General features: G+C 36.4%; 1 long non-coding RNA gene across 2 annotated transcripts; it reads left to right on the top strand.

The window, feature by feature from the left end:
• Positions 1-1,221: 1,221 nt before the first annotated feature.
• A530053G22Rik (RIKEN cDNA A530053G22 gene) lies at positions 1,222-7,763 on the top strand. Of its 2 annotated transcripts, NR_160794.1 has the most exons (5): positions 1,222-1,381; positions 2,752-2,891; positions 3,243-3,313; positions 7,269-7,370; positions 7,519-7,763. It is a non-coding gene; the product is annotated as an RIKEN cDNA A530053G22 gene (long non-coding RNA). The 2 variants fall into 2 exon arrangements; NR_160795.1 differs by lacking the exon at positions 2,752-2,891.
• The last annotated feature ends 15,187 nt before the right edge of the window (positions 7,764-22,950 follow it).

Here is a 22,950-nt window from a genome sequence, read left to right as displayed (position 1 = left end):
TTGGAAAAGCCAATACTCAACAAAACTAAAAACCTGGATGAAAGGGGCAATTTTCTAGAAAGATATCAGTTACCAAAGCTAAATCAGGATCAGATAAACCATCTAAACAGTTCCATAACCTGTTAAGAAATAGAAGCATTCATTATGCGTTACCAACCAAAAACAAGAAAAAAGAAACAAAAGAAAAAACAAAACAAACAAACAAACAAACAAAAAAAAACAACCTAGGACCAGTTGGTTTTAGTGCACAATACTATCAAACCTACAATGAAGACTTAATATCAATACTCTTCAAACTATTCCACAAAATAGAAACAGAAGGGACACCACCTAATTTGTTTTATGAAACACACACACACACACACACACACAAACACACACACAAACACACACACACACACACACACACACATATATATATATATATATATATATATATATATATATATATACCTAAGTCACACTAAGATCCAACATTGAAAGAGAACTTCAGATTCAGAATTGCATATGAATATCAATGCAAATACACAATAAAATTCTAGAAAACCGACTGCAAGAATACATTAAAATAGTTTTTAAAAGTTGTTATGTCATTTGTTCACTTGTTTGTTTATCTTTGTATAAATGCTGTCGGCTTCCTTGAAATTGACCAATGTGCTTAGACCTGGATTTATAGTCACTGTTCAGTGGACCAATGCCCAGTTTTCTGTTATTTAAAAGGAATAAATCATGATAAATAGCCAGTAATTTAATATATCAACCAACCAGAATACACCGTGAATCTGTGGGCCTACCAGAATGTACAAAAAATCAGTTCTTTAGGTAAAAACAATAATACCTAAATGAAGGTCATCCAAAACATGAGCTTAAGAAGGTAAGTGAATTGATTTGTTATCTAAAATAATGGAAGCACCATTATGTTTGTTTTTGTAAATGAGCAGCATTGTACCCAAAGCAAACAGTAAGACAAAAGCAACACACTATTCTTTGTCTCTTGGAGTTCTCAGCTGTTTCAAGCTAGGGATAGGATGTTCAGTTGGAAATTAATGTTGTTGAATAAAGGACCTTTGGCCTGGATCCTAAGTAAGGCATGTGATGAAACCTAATCCCATGAGGTAAAATGAAGCAATGCTAGACACAAATAGGACCACCTTTTCTGCCAAATATTCTGAAAAATGAAATGAGGTTCATTTAAAAGCATAAATAGTTTCATTGCACATTGTACAAACTGAAATGCTTTATGAGCCTCTTCAGTCCATCATTTCACCGCAGCTGAACAACGTTACTCTTCTGTTCAATTAGAAAGAGAAGAATCTGGAAAATGAATTTTCTTCTTCTTGCTCTAGCCTTTTTGGTTTCTGCTGCTGAGGAACCCTTACAGGTACAAGGATGGGCTATCCGGGAGTTATGTGGGAAGAAACTATGGTTTAGTGAACTTATCACAGTTGGAACTGACAATCAGTGTGATTCTATGAATATATTGGTTCCTATTTGTTTTTTGTACTTGGAATATATCCCATTTGTTAAAATATTATTATATTAGTTTAACATTATAATTACTTCATTTCAGCTTCATATGGTACCTAATATTATTTTACCTGGGTAAAGGGTATTAAAAGGAACATCTTATTAATGGTATGTTTTAACTTTGCATACTTAATTTTATTTGTATTTAGAGTATTATTATTCTACATGAATTCAGTGATGACTTTTAATCAGTATAATAAAAACAAAATCAGTTTGATATCTGCAGGGCAAACACATTATATATCATATGTTTGAAGAATAGATTTTTCTCCTTTTGAGTCACTGCACTATGATAAATATGTGAGATAATATTAATTGTAAAACAGAAATTTTTCCAAAACAAGGACTAATTCTGTGAAGTTTGATTTAGCATGTTTGTTCATGTGTGTGTGTGTGTGTGTGTGTGTGTGTGTGCATTTGTGTGTGTATGTTTGTATGTTTGTGTATATGCATGTGATTTCAAAGAGGAAAATTGGTCCTAAATTTTTGGAATACAAAGAATTTTGACAACAAAATGGTTGCTTCTTTTTTATTTACATTGAAGTCATTTAGTATGTGGATTCCATTACATTATTAAGATTACTTTTTAGTGTGGATTCAGCTTCCTAAAAGAAACTTATAATTTATATTTGCACTTTTTTCTTCATGATATTTTGCATGATATAAAATTATTATCATGTATATATGTTTCTAAATAAGATGTTATTTAATTATAAGGTAAAAGCAGAAATACACTATAATGCATTTAGCACATATTTAATTTTTTTCTATCACAATATTAAATAATTTCTATTGTTTTGCTTGAACAACTATAATTTACTTTTCTTTTTCTTTTTATTCTTTTTAATTAGATATAGTCTTTATTTATATTTCAATTTTTATCTCCTTTTAATTCCCCCCCCCCGAACCTCACTATTTCAACATCCCTACTGCTGCTTCTATGAAGGTATTGCCCCAAACACCCACTCCTGCCTCCCGACACTGGCATTTACTTAACTTACTTTTCTAAATATTGATTTACCTTAAAGTTTCACTTAGTTGATTTTATTGTTTTATGTGTGTGCGTAATTTGTCTGCAGGTTGCACTATATATACGTAGTACCTACCAAGGCCTTAAGATATACCTCAGAAACGAACTTACAGGAGATTTTGAGCAAACATGTGGGTGTGGGAACTCAAACTCATATGCTGCCACTGATGGTTTTAATTTATATTAATTTTTAGTTTTCAGGGAAATTTCATACTGTCTACCTAGCAAGTAAATCTGTGGGTGCAATAGCAGAAAATAGTCCAGAGCGTATGCTGATGCGTGAAGTTCAGTTTTTTAATGAACACAGTGTCATGAGCATGACGTTCTATGTGAGGTAAGAAAAGGTCTTTCATTAAAAGGAACAATTTGTTGAAATGGGAATCATCCTTGAGGTCACTCTCCTCACTTTGGTGATGTGGGAAATCCTGTCAATTTAGGATTGAGCCCCATTTCCATCACTAAATCTTGGTGCACAAAGGAAGACTGTCCATTTCCAATAGGAATCACAAACTCAAAAGATGTTTAATAAGATATTTACAAACCAAAACCTAGCATCATAGAAAACAGATTCAAGGCCAGGAATTTGGTTTACTTTCAGAAAGATGTGACTTTTTGGAGGGAGAAATAGACATTTGATTATAAATGTGAAATAAGGAGAGTTTATAGTTTAATATGCATTGTTTAGGAAAAACGGGATCTGCCAACTACACACAGTTTGGGCTGATAAACTCCCATGGAATTATTGCACAAAGAAAGGTGAGTATTACTGATTCAGGATTGACTGCATTGTTTACATGTTATTTAAGGATTTGAACTTCATCAAGACTGTCTTTAGTGGAGAAATGGTCTATTATGTCTAATTTTACAGAGTTTTAAATCCGCCGAGAATGTCTCAAAAGCAAAGGGACCCATGATCTCTGTGGGACCTGGAAAGTGCATGATCCAGTTCGTCATTTTCCAAATATCTACTATTTATCATATGAAGGAGGGTTAAAAAAAAAGTGAGCTTAATAGCCATTATTTATTCTCCACCAGTAGGAGTGAGTGTATTGCACTTATGAATGAAAATTTCTAGGTGGCAAAAAAGGAAACAAAAATCAAACAAATAGCCAGGTGTGGTGGTGCACACCTTTAATCCCAGCACTCAGGATGCAGAGGCAGGCAGTTTTCTGAGTTCGAGACCAGCCTGGTCTACAAAGTGAGTTCCAGGACAGCCAGGACTAAATAGAGAAACCCTGTCTCGAAAACAAAACAAAACAAAACAAAGCAAAACAAAACAACAAAAACAAAACAAACCAAAAAAAAAAAAACCCAACCAAATAAATAAATACAGGTTTTACTATAGTTGTTCAGATATACAATTGATTTTTTAGTTTCATTTTAGAAGATGAGGAAACATTTTCCTGATTCAATAATTTAATGCATAAATGATAATATATGCTGAAATATTCTAGGAATAATGGGATTATTATGAAAAAGTTATACTGCTTTGAAAACAATATAATTTAAAATTATGAGTTATATCTAGTTTATATTATATGAACTTAAAGGGCTATGTTTATAAATAAATACTTCATATTACATAAATTATTATTTTAATAAAATAATATATAACTGGTATAATATAAAATACAGGATAGCTTTTATAATGATGTGATAAATATAAGCATATGGTTATAATCAGTATTAAACAGTGTCATGAACTTGAAGCAGAATGTGGATGGTCACACACTCAGTCTTTTATGGTGTAAAGGGATGTTTCAAATGTTATAACTATATTAAAATCTCAAAACTAAACAATAAGTAAATAAATAAATAGGAAACTCTATGTCATGATATGATGAAAGAAAATTTATGTATTAACAGGACCAAGTGTCTTTCTTATTGAGCTACATATTTTCTCAAACACCACCATCATATTCCAAGCGCGGTTTGTTAATGATTTGATTTACTTGCAGAATATGACAGGAGCACTGGGTATGTAAAATTTTTTATTGGATAGTTTCTTTATTTTCATGTCAAATGTTGTCCCCTTTCCCTGTTTCTCCTGTGGAAACTACATATCCCATCCTCTCTCCCCCTATCCCAACCACCTACTGCCACATAACCACCCTGCCCTTCCCATACACTAGGGCATTGAGCCTTCACAGAGTCAAAGGTCTCTTTTCCAATTGATGTCCTATAAGGACATCCTCTGCTTCATATGTGGCTGGATCCATGAGTCCCACTTTGGTTGGTGATTTAGTCCCTGGGAGTTCTGGGGGGTGTTTGGTTGGTTGATAATGTTCTTTTTATGACTGTCGCAAATCCCTGCAGCTCCTTCAATTCTGTCTCTAACTCCTTCATCTGGGAACCCTATGCTTAGTCCAATATTTGGCTTGAGCCTCCACCTATGTATTTGGCAGGATCTGGCAGATCCTTTCAAGAGTCAGCAGTATCAGGCTTCTGTCAGAAAGCGCGTATTGGCATCTGCATTCACAGGGTCAAAGACCTCTTCTTCCATTGATGTCCAACAAATGCAGCTTGAACCATGGGTACCTCCATGTGACCTCATTGGTTGGTGATTTAGTTGTTGGGAGCTTTGGGGCAGGGGTCTGGTTGACCGATATTGATGTTCGTCCTATGGGTTGTAAATCTCTTCAGCTCCTTCAGTCCTTTCTCTAACTCCTTCTTTGGGGATCCCATGCTCAGTCTAATGGCTGGCTATGAGGATCTGCCTCTGTATTTGTCAGGCTCTGGCAATTCATCTCAAGAAAAAAGCTATACCAGGTTCCTGTCAGCAAGTCCTTCTTGGCATATATATTAGTGTCTGAGTGTGATGTCTGTATGTAGGATAGATCCCCAGTTGGGGCAGTCTCTGGATGGACTTTCCTTAAGTCTCTGCTCCATAATTTGTCTCCATATTTCCTCCCTTGAGTATTTCATTCTTCCTCATAAGAAAGACTGAAACATCCACACTTTGGTCTTCCTTCTTCAAAAGTTTCACGTTGTCTGTGAATTGTATCTTGGTTACTCCAAAATTTTGGGCTAACTTCCACTTATCAGTAAGTGTGTACTATATGTGTTCTAGCACAACTGAATTACCTTGCTCAGGATGCTATTTTATTTTTATTTTTTTCTTTCTTTCATTTTTTTTGTATCTCTTGGTCAATAAAACTTTACTAAGGTTTGAATAAAAACAGGCATCTTTGGCAAATTCAAAGTGAATTTCACTGAAGGAATAATAGACTGAATTAACCTGTGATTTTATTGAAAGGCAGTGGTTATGTTTCTGCAAATTCTTTTTTTTTTTTTTATTAGATATTTGGCATTGCGAAGATCATATGTCCCAGTACAGGGGAATGTCAAGGCCAGGAAGTCCAGTGGGTTGGTTGCAGAGCAGGGCAGGGGAAAGGCATAGGGGGCTTTGGGGAGAGCATTTGAAATTTAAATGAAGGGATGCTATTTTCTAATTCCATCCATTTGCCTAAGAACTTCATGAAGTCATTGTATTTAATGCCTAATTAGTAATCCATTGTGAAAAATATACCACATTTTCTGTATCCATTCCTCAGTTGAAGAACATGTGGGTTCTTTCCAGCTTCTGGCTAGTATAAATAAGTCTACTATAAACATAGTGGATCATGTGTGCTTCTTATATGTTGAAACTTCTTTTGGGTATATGACCAGGATTGGTATAGCTGGGTTATCAGGTCAGGTAGTACTGTGTCTAATTTTCTGAGGAACTGCCAAATTGATTTTCACAGTGATAGTACTAGTTTGCCATCCCACCAGCAATGGAGGAGTCTTTCTCCACATCCTCTTCTATATCTGCTGTCACCTGAGTTTTTGATCTTAGCCACTCTGACTGGTGAGAGGTGGAATCTCAGGGTTGTTTTGATGACTCAAGATGTTGAACATTTCTTTAGGTGTTTCTCAGCCATTCATTCAGTATTCCTTAGTTGACAATTCTTTGTTTAGCTCCGTTCCCTGTTTTAAAAGGGTTATTTGGTTCTCTGGAGTATAAATTCTTGAGTTTTGTATATATTGTATATTAGCCCTCTATCCTATGTAGGGTTGGTAAAGATCTTTTTCTAATCTGTTGGTTGCCATTTTGTCCTATTGAAAGTTTCATATGCCTAACAGAAGCTTTGCAATTTTATGATGTCCCATTTGTTGATTGTTGATCATAAAGCATAAGCCATTGGTTTCTGTTCAGGAAAATTTCTCCTGTGCCCATGTGTTCAAGGCATTTCCACACTACTTTCTATTAATTTCAATGTATCTGGTTTTATGAGTATGTTATTATTTTATGGGAGAAAACAATTTTTTTCTTTTCTGTGATTTACAATATAACTGTGCCCCCTGACTTTAGTTTCATGATTCACAGGAGCAGGAATGTGTTTACTAACATACTTCAAGTATAATTATATCATGTAAAATTCAAGGTGAATTGTACATGATGATAAGTTTAATAATAATTCAATGCTAATTTTAATATTCCCCATTGTAAATCGGTATCTCAGATATACAGGATGGAGAGAAATTATCTTATCCACAGTAAAAATATCTGACCTGACTTCAGAATGTTTCCCTGAATGGCATCCCCATTCTTGTAGGGACGTTTGGTAAATTAGCATGATTTACCAACTAGTAACAAGACTTGATGAACATAGACACTTTGGTATGATTATAGTGGCTCTCTCTTCTTACTTTTTCACATGTAATGCAGCAACTGGGACAAATATCACTCAAGAAATGTGAGAAGAATATGTGACCCTAACTAAGTTCGTCAAAATTCCTACTAAAAATATTGAAAATGTATATGAAACAGGTAAGTTGATTCCTGTAAAATGACATGAAATTAGAGTTAATGACAAAGATTTTTGATTTTCATCTCAACATTATCAAACTCTTACATGAAAACATGAATGAAATCCAATATTAATTTCAAATGTCTCCATCTTTTTCTTACCTCACAGATGTATGCCCTAAATAGGAGCCTTGATCTCAGGAGGAGAAAAATTGTATTAGTCACTATACTTGATTCCTTGGAATTAAATTTTGATGTTGATTCAAGCCTGTAAACAAAGGTATTCACAATTGTTATTCAGGGATTTCTGCACACCCTATTGTTAAGGAATATCATTACTGGCTTTATGTAAGATTAATTGCATTGATTTCAACTTTGTAAAAGAGTTTTCAATAAAGTACCCAATGCACATCATGCTGTGGAATTCATCAGGAGACATTATCAAAGTCACATTCTTCACCTGATCATACATGGGAATATTTTTTGTATTTCAAAATTTAATAGCTACAATTGTATAAAACTCTTAAAGATATCAGGTATTTCAATTACTTTTCTTTTGTTGTAATGTTTCTTTCAGGACATTTCCAAAAATACCTTAATGAGGCTTGTTGAAGGCTAGATATGTCTGTTTGGGATAAACTGAATTGAGGCCTTGGAGCTAGCATTTTACCACTCAGCAGACTAGCTCTGAGGGAGAAAACCAGAACTTCCTTTGACTTACAAGAGTCTACTTGAATACTTTGAGGGCTATAAAGAAGGCAGAAGGAAGTTAACAGGGAAAATAATAACACATACACACACACACACACACACAGAGTCAGTGAATGAAGCAAGCAATCTACAAAAATTCTAATTTTCCTTCCATTACATATATATTTCAGAAAAATCTCTCAGGTAGCATAAACATTACAATGTGATTGTATTATAGTTTCTTTTTATGAATGATTATTTTAAAAAGTATTTTCTCTAATACCTCTACTTGAAAAAACAACATATATATTACATATATGAAAAATAAAACAAATCATTCCTACAAACCCACACACATTCCCAAATAAGCCACTTGTTATAGATTAGGAAAGTATGTGAATGACATGTAATTTTCTCAGCCATTTTCTTTTTACTAGATAGTTTGCAATTTGTGGTTAATAAAGATAGGATTAATTATTTATGGTTTATCATAAAATGTAACCTCATATAAATCTTAAAATAATAAAAAATCTAAACATTTATATAAAAAAATCTATCAGTCATTAGAACGTTAAATCCTTAGTGTGCTCATCTACCGATCACCATTGTTTTTATTGAATCATATCTTGAAGATCTGGGCAATAACAGCTACAAGAAATTAATCATCACCTTGATCACAATGCCCAGTTCTAGAAGGGAATCCCTGAAAGGTAGTGCTGGTAGGGCTGCCATTGCTCTTGTTTACTGACAACAAAATCTCCTTAGGTCAACAGTTAAGAACTTCAAATTAATACCTAAGATTTTGTCAATAGAGCCATGGGAAAAAAATCTTAAACTAAATGTACTAACAAGCTACATCTCCAAATTCTTTCTAAAAATTTTGGTCATTGCTGACAGTCATTATCTCTAAATTCTTTTCAATAGTGGTGATTGTATCATTAATCTGCTCCAGCAGCAATGCTTAACAGAGATCAATATTATTACTGTGTTAATAATACTGCCCACTCACTGGCTAGAAACCCCCTCTGAGTTTTCACACAACACTTAGATTAGGAAGAATGTGATGACAGAGAGTACAACCAGCTAAGCTATGTTCCATGACAGCTTTAATTCCTCAGACACTTAGTCCTCAGGGATCTGCCTCTCTGGGGCATGACCAACATAGTAGTGTTACTCAGTGGGCCACAGTCCCTGAGTTCTAAAGCAGTTTGTTGCTCCTCTCAAATGGACCTCTACAAGGATACAGATCATTTAGTATCCACTTAATGGAAGATGCTCAAATGTATGTGTCTGGAAATATATCAAATCATGGCATAATTGCTTCATTAAAAAAAAAGTAAAGGAAAGAGTAAATAAATTATGTGTGTTTGTGTGTATGTGTGTGTATAATTACGCATCTTACAATAAATTTTGAAATATTGTTCTGTTAAATTTCATTGAAGAATTGTTTAACAAACTTTCCATATATATATATATATATATATATATATATATACATATTATCTATGGATATTTACATGATTACAGAAACCAAATGAAGTTAAAGAAGCCCTGACAAAGTTCACCTTTGGGGATGATAAAAGGATGCTGATATGTTGACATATATCTATTCTGACTAACCCAACCTCAGATACCTACCTTAGTTGTTTCATCAAAATTTGCATCAAGTACATCTTCAAAGGTGCTAACCCATATATTAAACCATCCCTGCATCCCTGGAATGAAACCTACTTGGTCAGGATGAACGATTGTTTTGATGTGTTCTTGGATTCGGTTAGTGGAAAATTTTATTGAGTATTTTTGCATTGATATTCATAAGGGAAATTGGTCTGAAATTCTCTATCTTTGTTGGGTCTTTCTGTGGTTTAGGTATCAGAGTAATTGTGGCTCCATAGAATGAGTTGGGTAGAGTACCTTCTCCTTCTATTTTGTGGAATAGTTTGTGAAGAACTGGAATTAGATCTTCTTTGAAGGTCTGATAGAACTCTGCACTAAACCCATCTGGCCTGGGCTTTTTTTTTTTTTTTTTTTTTTTTTTTTTTTTTTTTTGGTGGGGGACTATTAATGACTGCTTCTATTTCTTTACTGAATATAGGACTGTTTAGATCATTAACCTGATCCTGATTTAACTTTGATACCTGGTATCTGTATAGAAATTTGTCTAATTCACGCAGGTTCTCCAGTTTTGTTGAGTATAGCCTTTTGTAGAAGGATCTGTTGGTGGTTGGGGCTCAGAGCTAAACAAAGAATTCTCACCTGAGGAATACCGAATGGCTGGGAAGCACCTGGAAAAAATGTTCAGCATCCTTAATCATCAGGGAAATGCAAATCAAAACAACCCTGAGATTCCACCTTACACCAGTCAGAGTGGCTAAGATAAAAAATTCAGGTGACAGCAGATGCTGGTGAATATATGGAAAAAGAGGAACACTCCTCCATTGTTGGTGGGATTGCAAGCTTGTACAACCACGCTGGAAATCAGTCTGGCGGTTCCTCAGAAAATTGGACATAGTACTACTGGAGGATCCCACAAAACCTCTCCTGGGCGTATATCCAGAAGATGTTCCAACTGGTAAGAAGGACACATGCTCCACTATGTTCATAGCAGCCTTATTTATAATAGCCAGAAGCTGGAAAGAACCCAGATGCCCCTCAACAGAGGAATGGATACAGAAAATGTGGTACATTTAAACAATGGAGTGCTAGTCAGCTATTAAAAAGAATGAATTTATGAAATTTCTAGGCAAATGGATGGACCTGGAGGGCATCATCCTGAGTGAGGTAACTCAATCACAAAAGAACTCACATGATATGTACTCACTGATAAGTGGATATTAGCCCAGAAACTTAGAATACCTAAGATATACAATTTGCAAAACACATGAAGCTCAGGAAGAAAGAAGATCAAGGTGTGGATACTTTGCCCCTTCTTGGAATTGGAAGCAAGGCACCCATGGTAGGAGCTACAGAGACAGAGTTTGGAGCTGATACGAAATGATGGATCATCTAGACACTGTCATACCCGGGGATCCATCCCATAATTAGCCTCCAAACGCTGACACCATTGCATACACTAGCAAGATTTTGGTGAAAGGACCCTGGTGTCTCTTGTGAGACTATGCCGGGGCCTAGCAAACACAGAAGTGGATGCTCACAGTCAGCTATTGGATGGATCCAAGGGCCCCCAATGGAGGAGCTGGTGGAAGTACCCTGGGAGCTGGGGGGATCTGCAACCCTAAAGGTGGAACAACAATATGAAGTAACCAGTACCTCCCCCCAGTACCCCCCCCCCCCAGAGCTCATGTCTCTAGCTGCATTCATGTCTCTAGCTGCATATGTATCAGAAGATGGCCTGGTCGGCCATCAGTGGAAAGAAAGGCCCATTGGTCATGCAGACCTTATATGCCTCAGTACAGGGGAACGCCAGGGCTAAGAGGTGGGAGTGGGTGGGTGGGAGAGTGGGTGAGGGAGGTTGTGGGAGACTTTTGGGATAGCATTGGAAATGTAAATGAAATAAATACCTAATAATAAAAAAAAAGGTGTTGACCCAGTTGGTCCTGCCTCTCAGACTGTTTCAATAAGAACTTTTAAAACCTCTGAACCTTCTTACCACATAAAGCCTGGAAAACAAACATTACGAACAGCTTCTAAGTCTGGTCAACATTCCATTTTTAATTTTTTTTGGGCCCCCATATGAAAACTATTCCCATACCCAAATACCCATACACAAGTCTGATATCAGGAAAGAATTTCAAGAGAATGATGCTGTGTAGTCTCCCCTCCCCCAGCCTGAAACGTGCTTGCTCAGGGGTGGAGCTTCCTGCTCATTAGTTCTGCCATGCCCACTGCTGGACCATGACGTTTTGCTGTTTGGAGCCACACACGTGCTCACCCTGCTTCTGGACCTCGAGATTATTTGGCAGGAATCGGGTCCCCTCCCCCTTCCTTCATAACTGTGTGCGGAACAGTAAAATTGAGCTTTGGTCAGAATGCCTGTCTTAGCTGCATTTCTTTATCTCGCCGCCTAGCCCCTCTTCTCTTCCAGGTTTCCAAAATGCCTTTCCAGGCTAGAACCCATGTTGTGATCTGCTGGTCGGACACAACAATGCTCCATTCCCAAAACTCCTGATAGTTGTTTTTTGGTCCTTTGTTTGCAGAGATGTTAATATTATTGGTCAGAATGGAAACAAGGTAAGGGAGGTTATATTCAGAGATATCTTTGTATCTTTCTTTTCCTTTCATCTTTCCTTCTTTCTCTCCTATCTAACATTAGAAGAAAGGGGGAATGAAAGAGAAAAGCAAGGATGTAAAAATATGTTGATGGTTAGAATGTTGAGTCTACTTTTAGGCTAAAGAGTATCAAAAAGCCACTTTTTTTATATAGTATGGATTTTCTATATTGATAAATACTTAAGGATTTATTTTGTTACAAAATATTAAGCATGCACATTTAAAGCCTTTTAGAAATCACGGTTTCAATCCAAAGATCTTATAGATTAGGTATCCATGCACTGCAAACGTTCATTGTTGCCTCACATTGATTTTGACTCACAATTAACTTGTCAGTTTCTGTAAAATATTGCTGCCTACTATGTAGGCTCTATCTTACAATATACTTTAACACATGGGTAAATCTTTAATGTATCTAAGTTTTGTTGGTTTCTCTCTCCTTAAAATCTAAGCATGTGATAACTTCACCTACTTTCCTTCTTACAATTAACTCTTAAATCTTTATCTCATTTATGAGCAGGATACCTATGAGAATAGGCCTATAGTAACACTGGCCACTGACCCCCCCCCCCCACCCCAGCAGGCTTCTCAGAGTACATGGTTGTTATATAAGACAGTGTTGACTTGGCTATGTCCACATCCATCTTTGACTATAAGTTACATATTTATACCTTCTTTTTACTTGAAAATCTATTATTCTTTTTCTTAATCGTGAAACTCTTTAATTCTAATATATATATATATATATATATACTGTAAATACCTGATTCTTAAAAATATATGTTAAATTCTAGTTCTTTTGAAAGATTCTTTATAAACTAGGATAAATTTGAAATGCAAGGCAGTAATTAGTAAATCAAATTTATTTGTCATGTTAAATACGAGTTTAGTTAAAAATAGAAGTTAAGGTTCATTTAGCTTCCTTGAATGCTTTCCAAGTTAAGTAAATATGGGAGAGCTGGAGACAAGCAAATCAGATATGCTGAAGACTGAATCAAACATGGACTTTAGAAACTTCAGAGATCTACAGCCTATGGACCATAAAGTGTTAGTAATAAACAGCTTTTTATGACAAGGGTATGTCTGATCCTAGGTGCACCACCATTGTACTGCTAAGATGTTGAGCTTTGAAAAACCTTACTAGGTGTTTGGTTCAAATATGGCAAGCTATCTATTGCTGGGGTGGGGATACAAAACCAAAAATCAATCAAACCAAAAAACCCATGCTGGTGGGATTGAAAACTGGTATGATCACTTTTGAAATCAATCTGGAGGTTCCTCAGAAAATTGGATATAAATTTCCCTGAAGTCTAAGCTATACCACTCCAGGGCCTAAAACCCCAAAATGTCCCACCATGCCTTATGCACACATGCTCCACTGTGTCCTTAATGGCCTTATTTTTCATAGCCAGAATCTGGAAACAATCCAGAAGTTCCACAACAGAGAATGGATACGAAAATGTGGTTCGTTATAAGTTTTGAATACAAAAGGGTGGAATGTGAAAATATCATCCTGATTGAGGTATCTCAGACGCAAAATGGCATACATGGTACGTATTCACTAATAAGTAGATATTAGCAAAAAAAAAAAAAAAATCACACATTACCCATGATACAATTCTTGGAACTCATAAAGATCAGCATGCCACAGGGCCCAAATAAGAATGCTTCAATCCCATTGTGTTCACAGTTGCCTTGTTTGTGGTAGTCAGAAGTTGGAAACAACCTAGATGTTCCACAATAGAAGAACGGATACAGAAAATGTGGTTAATTTACACTATGGAATATGATTCTGTTATTAAGAATGAGGACATGCTGAGTTTTACAGGCAAATAGATGGGACATGAAAATATTAGCCCGAGTTAGGTAACCCAGATCCAAAAGGATATGCTTGGTAATTACTCACTGATATGCCGATATTATCCAAAAATCAAACAAACAAACAAACAATAAAAAAGCAACAACAATGTTGGATCTATTCCTTGGGGAGATTCAAATTTTAAACTAAAGCAGCCGCTAATCCAGCTATAGATCTAGGATGTATCTGTTAAATGCTTTTCCTATCCAACATTAAGATTGAACAGTCTTGTTTTGTTTTGTTTTTCAGTTTTTTGAGACAGGGTTTCTCTGCATATCCCTGGCTGTGCTGGAACTCACTCTGTAGACCAGGCTAGCCTCAAACTCAGAAATCTGTCTGTCTCTGCCTCCCAAGTGCTGGGATTAAAGGCATGCACCACCACTGTCTGACCTGTTTATTATACTTATGTGAAGTGAGGAATTTCTTTTCAGATTCTATTTGCTGTTCTCTGGGCTTCTTGCATGTTCATGGCCATCACTTTCTTTTTTTAGGGAAGTTCCATTCTGTGATTTTTGTTGAAGATATATTTTGGCCATTCAACCTGGGAATCTTCATCGTCTTCTATTCCTATTAATCTTAGGTGTGGTCTTTTCATTGTGTCCAAAATTTCCTGGATGGCTAGTTAGGAACATTTTATACTTTGCATTTTCCTTGACAAATGTGTAAATGTCTATGATGTTATCTTACTCACCTGATATTTTTTCTCCCATCTCTTCTATTATACTGGTGGTACTTGAATCTGTAGTTCCTCTTCTCTTTCCTAGGTCTTCTATCCTCAATGTTGTCTCCATTTGGGATTACTTTTTAAATTGTTTTTTTTCCATTTTTAGGTCTTTGATCATTTTGTTCCTTTCCTTTACTTGTTTGATTGTATTTTCCTTTAAGGGTTTTTTGTTTTTTGTTTTTTTTTTTTGTTTTTGTTTGTTTGTTTGTTTGTTTTTTTCCTTTATAAAAGCTTCTACCTCTGTGATTTGTTTTCCTGTATTTCTACTAGAAGGCATGCACTGCTTTCTCTTGTGAAGTGGGGAGGCTCCTGTGTCACTGTATTGAGCACAAATTTTGTGTCTCTAGTTAGAGCAGACCTCCTGAGAGACAGTCAGGCTGAGCATACTGGAGATGGATGCAAGGGTGTTATTCTGCCACAGGTTCAGTTAGAGGTGCAGATCTGCCATTTATTTAATCTTATTGTTTATCTTTCACCCTGATTTGGAGTGAGGAACCTTATATCTATCTTCAAGTCCATTTTCTGTTTTACCCAGATGTCTACTGTGTTGTTTAAACAAATATTTTTTTTTCTTTGAAAGGTGATTAGGTTATCTTTCTTTATACAGGCCAAGACATGATGTATGCTGTATTATATTTTAATTATTTGCTGTTTTATTTCTCCTGTTTTAAACTCTCCTGTTTTGAACTAAACCATTCAGAGAGTTACCCATATTCAGCCTTAAAGCAAATACTTTCTAATGTTGTTGATGCTCCATTTCATTCCACCTTCCTTTAGAGTTATTTCTCAGTGTGTCCTTTAAAGACCAGAACTCTACTCAGTGTCCTAATATGTGGCAATATTTACTCTTTAATATGCCTCCAAGTATATGTTTTAAACACTTTTTTGTTTGTTTGTTTGTTTGTTTGTTGTTTTGTTGTTGTTTTTTTTGTTTGTTTTTTGTTTGGTTTTGTTTTTTGTTTTTCGGGACAGGGTTTCTCTGTGTAGCCTTGGCTGCCCTGGAACTCACTCTGTAGACCAGGCTGGCCTCAAACTCAGAAATCCACCTGCCACTGCCTCCCAAGTGCTGGGATTAAACGCGTGCACCACCATGCCCAGCTTTATTAAATACTTTTATGTTGCTGGGTAATACACTATGACCAGGAAAACTGAGATATGGTACATTTGATTTTGGCTTAATATTTCAGAGGGACAAGATTGCATCTTTGAAAGTAGGCACAGTTGCAACTGGTCAACATGGTGGCAGAAACCAATAGATCTAATCATGTATCTTCAGAAAGAAACACGAAATAGAGGGGGTGTTGGGCTTTCATTTCAAAACCCAACACTCAGAGACATACTTTCTCCACCAAGGCTTAAATTCTGCAATAAACAAATTCTGACAAATGAAGACTGTATGTTAAAATGTCTGAGCCAGTGAGGTGCATATTTATGCGAATAATCACTTTCTCCTTGGCCACAATAGGTTCATGGTTATAAAATAAAGCAAAATACATTTCATCTAACTTCAAAAATCTCCATAATTTTTCACAGTCTCACTAATGGTTAAGAGTTCAAGCTTCAGAATTTATTCTGAGATTTAAACCAATCTCTTAATTGCAACCCCTTATGTACCAAAAGCAAATATATAATATTTCAAAAGAAGAAATTTATAAACAGCATCAGGAGATGAAACTGGTTCATACTTCTATTATTTTATTTGTTTGCTATCTCTCTCTCCCTCTCTCTCTCTCTCTCTTTCTCTCTGTGTACTAAAATATTTTGGATGGCAGTAGTAGCAATCATCTCCCAACATTCTCCCACAAACTTATCCATCTCTATCCTAAGCAACCCATCTCCTATTTACTCTCCTGAATGGAAAAATATTTCTTGATGCATACCTGCTATGGAAAGTCATGACTAACACAGCTTTGTTTCTTTTTTTATCTAACTATTTTCAACCTACTTTATCCATTATAGCCTAGGACTCTGTAGATATGTGTGTGCTATTTGGGCATCAGCATTAGGCAACAGTGAAAAGACAGAAAAATATTTTTTCTTTGAAATATCTCTCATGTGAAGGTGACTGCATCTCCTGTGTGTAGTGAAACTAATTTATTTACTTCTTGTTTTACACATACTTTCAGCAAGATGCAATGGTTTCTGCCTTTTCTCAGATATAGCATATTTCACTTGAATGATGTAGTTCATTCAATAGGGGCCACAAGCACTTTCTGCACAGAACCACAAAATAACCATAGACTCACAAAAATAATATGTATTCAGCATCTGTACTGTGCTGAAAACCTTCAAGGTATATAACTGAACAGCCATTAAAACAGCAATCAAATTCAATGTTTTATCTGTGTGCTAGAAAATGAAAGAGGACAGGGCAATACCAGATGAGTAAAAGTGCATAGAGGAGGTGAAGCAATGATATGAAGAGGCACAGATGCATGAAGCTGCACAACAGCCATTTCCTGGGGAAATGCAACACATGTCTACACACCTGTGAAAGAGAATACATAGAAGATCACATTCAATAATGTCCAATTTGATGAAGCAATGACATTTTTATTGGGGATACTAAGAAAACTATGGATGTATACAAAGAACAGTGATAACTCTAAAGCACCTATATTGCCAGAAAACTTACCTCACTCCCTCAAGCTCTCCACAAAGGCTCCAGGAAGATTTACAGATCAAAAAAATCTACCTCTCTTCAGTTGACTACCCATAGTCACCCCGCATGACTTTTTATTCCCTATTATACTGTTGAAAGAAACAGTTAAGAGTATTTCAGGTATATTTATGTTGTTGTTTACCTCTACATGTAAACTTTTGGATTTGTTTCTTGAGGTTCTCAAGTATCCTGTACCCTCCTATATGAATTTAGATCGAATGATGACTATAGGAAGGATATTTGGAGATGGCAGGCAGTCTCCTGTGAAATATAAAGTTTGAGACAATTGAGGAAGCAGTACTGAGACACAAAAGTCTAGACCTCAGAGATATGGAGAAAAAAACTTGAAGACAAAGGAAGCCAAAAATTCAGGAAGCCAGTGGCACACATATGCGTGCAGGCAAGACATTGTCTCACCTGGTATAAAAATAAACCTTTAAAATAAATAAGTTTGAGCCCTTCCGTTCCATGCTAACACCAGTGTACCTTGGGCATGGAGTCTGCAGACACTGCAAGGTACCCACAGCACCCTCCACGGGATCTTAAGACCTCTGATGAGTGGAACACAGCTTCTAATCCAATCCAATCACACAGGACCTGAGACAGCATTAATTAGGGAAGCAGAAAACCCAGGCTGATCAGGGTCACAAGTCCCTTCTGGTCCACGCCAGCACCGGAGTACCTTGGGGGCAGAGTCTGAGGATACCCACAGGGTACCCACAAGAACCTCCACAGGATCTTAAGACCTCTGGTGAGTGGAACACAGCTTCTGCTCCAATCCAATTGCGCAGGACCTGAGACTGTATTAATTAGGGAAGCAGAAAACCCGGTCTGATCAGGGTCACAAGTCCCTTCTGGTTCACGCCAGTACAGGGGTACCTTGGGGGCGGAGTGTGCGGATACCAGCAAGGTACCCACAAAACCCTCCACGGGATCTTAAGACCTCTGGTGAGTGAATCACAACTTCTGCCAGGATGCAGGTTCGAACACCAGATACCTGGTCATCTTCCCTGCAAGAGGAGAGCTTGCCTGCAAAGAATACTCTGAATACTGAAACTCAGGAAAGAGCTAGTATCCCAGGTCTGCCGATAGAGACTAACATAATCACCTGAGAAACAAGCTCTAAGCAGAGACAACTACAACAACTAACTCTAGAGATTACCAGATGGTGAAAGGCAAACATAAGAATCTTACTAACAGAAACCAAGACTACTCATCACTAACAGAATGCAGCACTCCCACCCCAACCAGTCCTGGGCACCCCAACACACCTGAAAAGATAGTCCCTGATTTAAAAGCATATCTCATGATGATGGTAGAGGACACAAAGAAGGACTTTAATTACTCACTTAAAGAAATACAGGAGAACACTGCTAAACAGGTAGAAGACCTTAAAGAGGAAGCACAAAAATCCCTTAAAGAATTGCAGGAAAACATGACCAAACAGGTGATGGAATTGAATAAAACCATCCAAGACCTAAAAAGGGAAGTAGACACAATAAAGAAAACCCAAAGTGAGGCAACGCTGGAGATAGAAAACCTAGGAAAGAAATCTGGAACCATTCATGCAAGCATCAGCAACAGATTACAAGAGATGGAAGAGAGAATCTCAGGTGCAGAAGATTCCATAGAGAACATGGAAACAACCATCAAAGAAAATGTAAAATGCAAAAAAGATCCTAACTCAAAATATCCAGTAAATCCAGGACACAATGAGAAGACCAAACCTACGGATAATAGGAATAGAAGAGAATGAAAATTTTCAACTTAAAGGGCTAGCAAATATCTTCAACAAAATTATAGAAGAAAACTTCCCAAACCTAACGAAAGAGATGCCCATGAACATACAAGAAGCCCACAGAACTCCAAATAGACAGGACCAGAAAAGAAATTCCTCCCGACACATAATAATCAGAACAACAAATGCACTAAATAAAGATAGAATATTAAAAGCAGTAGGGGAAAAGGTCAAGTAACATATAAAGGCAGGCCTATCAGAATTACATCAGACTTTTCACCAGAGACTATGAAAGTCAGAAAATCCTGGACAGATGTTATTCAGACACTAAGAGAACACAAATGCCAGTCCAGGCTACTATACCCAGCCAAACTCTCAATTACCATATATGGAGAAACCAAAGTATTCCACAACAAAACCAAATTCGCACATTATCTTTCCACAAATCCAGCCCTTCAAAGGATAATAAGAGGAAAAAAAAATACAAGGATGGAAACCAGGCCCTAGGAAAAGAAAGAAAATAATACCTCTACAAACCAAAAAGAAGACAGCCACAAGAACAGAATGTCAACTCTAACAAAAAAAAAAAAAAAAAAGAAACAAACCAGGAAACAACAATTACTTTTATTTAATATCTCTTAATATCAATGGACTCAATTCCTCAATAAAAAGACATAGACTAACAGAGTGGCTACACAAACAGGACCCAACATTCTGCTGCTTACAGGAAACCCATCTCAGGGAAAAAGAAAGACAGTACCTCAGAGTGAAAGCCTTTAAAACTATTTTCCAAGCAAATGGTCTGCAGAAACAAGCTGGAATAGCCATTCTAATATCGAATAAAATTGATTTCCAACCCAAAGTTATCAAAAAAGGACAAGGAAGGACACTTTATACTCATCAATGGTAAAATCCTCCAAGAGGAACACTCAATTCTGAATATCTATTCTCCAAATGCAGGGGCAACCACATTCATTAAAAAACTTTAGTAAAGCTCAAAGCACACATTGTACCTCACACAATAATAGTGGGAGACGTCAACACACCACTTTCATCAATGGACAGATCGTGGAAACAGAAACTAAACAGGGACACAGTGAAACTAATAGAAGTTATGAAACAAATGGACTTAACAGATATGTACAGAACATTTTATCCTAAAAAAAAAGGATATACCTCTTCTCAGCACCTCATGTTACCTTCTCCAAAACTGACCATATAATTGGTCACAAAACAGGCCTCAACAGATACAAAAATATTGAAATCGTTCCTTGCATCCTATTAGAACACCATGGACTAAGGCTGATCTTCAATAACAACATGAATAATGGAAAGCCAACATTCACGTGGAAAAGGAACAACACTTTTCTCAATGATACCTTGGTCAAGGAAGGAATAAAGAAAGAAATTAAAGACTTTTTAGAGTTTAATGAAAATGAAGCCACACCATACCCAAACTTACGGGACACAATGAAAGTATTTCTAAGAGCGAAACTCATAGCTCTGAGTGCCTCTAAAAAGAAACTAGTGAGAGCACACCCTAGCAGCTTGAAAACACACCTAAAAGCTCTAGAACAAAAGGAAGCAAATTCACCTAAGAGGAGTAGACAGCAGGAAATAATCAAACTCAGGGGTGAAATCAACCAAGTGGAAACAAGAAGAACTATTCAAAGAATCAACCAAAGGAGGAGCTGGTTCTTTGAGAACATCAAGAAAATAGATAAACACATAGACAAACAAACTAGAGGGCACAGGGACAACATCCTAATTAATAAAATCAGAAATAAAAAGGGAGACATAAAAACAGATCCTGAAGAAATCCAAAACAACATCAGATCCTTCTACAAAAGTCTATACTGAACAAAAATGGAAAACCTGGATGTAATGTACAAATTTCTAGACAGATACCAGGTATCAAAGTTAAATCAGGATCAAGTTAATGATCTAAACAGTCCCATATCCCCTAAAGGAATAGAAGCAGTCATTAATAGTATCCCAACCAAACAAAGCCCAGGACCAGATGGGATTAGTGCAGAGTTCTATTAGACCTTCAAAGAAGATCAAATTCCAGTTTTGCAGAAACTATTCCACAAAATAGAAGTAGAAGGTACTCTACCCAACTTATTCTATGAAGCCACAATTACTCTGATACCTAAACCACAGAAAGATCCAAGAAAGATAGAGAACCTCAGACTAATTTCCCTTATTAATATTGATGCAAAAATCCTCAATTAATTTCTCAATAACCAAATCCAAGATAACACCAAAACAGTCATCCATCCTGACCAAGTAGGTTTCGTCCCAGGGTTGTAGGGATGGTTCAATATACGGAAATCAATCAGCGTAATCCATTATATAAACAAACTTAAAGACAAACACCACATGATCATCTCATTACATGCAGAGAAAGCATTTGACAAAATCCAACACCCATTCATGATAAAAGTCTTGGAAAGATCAGGAATTCAAGGCCCATACCTAAACATGATAAAAGTAATCTACAGCAAACCAGTAGCCAACATCAAAATAAATGGTGAGAAACAGGAAGCAATCTCACTAAAATCAGGGACTAGACAAGGCTGCCCACTTTCTACCTACCTATTCAACATTGTACTTGAAGTCCTAGCCAGAGCAATTTGACAACAAATGGAGATCAAGGGGTTACAAATTGGAAAGGAAGAAGTCAAAATACACTTTTTGCAGATGATATGATAGTATATGTAAGTGACCCTAAAAATGCCACTAGAGAACTCCTAAACCTGATAAACAGCTTCAGTGAAGTAGCTGGATATAATATTAATTCAAACAAGTCAATGGCCTTTCTCTACACAAAGAATAACAGGCTGAGAAAGAAATTAGGGAAACAACACACTTCTCAATAATCACAAATAATATAAAATATCTTGGCTTGACTCTAACTAAGGAAGTGAAAGATCTGTATGATAAAAACTTCAAGTCTCTGAAGAAAGAAATTAAAGAAGATTTCAGAAGATGGAATGATCTCCCATGCTCATGCATTGGCAGAATCAACATTGTAAAAGTGGCTATCTTTCCAAAAGCAATCTACAGATTCATTGCAATCCCCATCAAAATTCCAACTCAATTCTTCAACGAATTAGAAAGAGGAATCTGCAAATTCATCTGGAATAACAAAAAACCTAGGATAGCAAAAACTCTTCTCTGTGATAAAACTACCTCTGGTGGAATCACCATGCCTGACCTAAGTTTTACTACAGAGCAATTGTGATAAAAACTGCATGGTACTGGTATAGCGACTGACAAGTAGACCAATGGAATAGAATTGAAGACCCAGAAATGAACACACACACCTATGGTAACTTGATCTTTGACAAGGGAGCTAAAACCATCCCGTGGAAAAAAAGATAGCATTTTCAACAAATGGTGCTGGCACAACTGGTGGTTATCATTTAGAATAATGCAAATTGATCCATTCTGATATCCTTGTACTAAGGTCAAATCTAAATGGATCAAGGAGCTCCACATAAAACCAGAGACACTGAAACTTATAGAGGAGAAAGTGGGGAAAAGCCTCGAAGATATGGGCAGAGGGGGAAAATAGGATAGAATAGCAATAGCTTGTGCTGTAAGATTGAGAATTGACAAATGGGACCTCATGAAACTGCAAAGCTTCTGTAAGGCAAAAGACACCATCAATAAGACAAAAGTGTCACCAACAGA

Source organism: Mus musculus, chromosome 6 (assembly GCF_000001635.26).
Source record: "Mus musculus strain C57BL/6J chromosome 6, GRCm38.p6 C57BL/6J".
Classification (NCBI taxonomy): Eukaryota; Metazoa; Chordata; class Mammalia; order Rodentia; family Muridae; genus Mus; species Mus musculus.
This window is presented reverse-complemented; position numbering and strand designations above follow the sequence as displayed.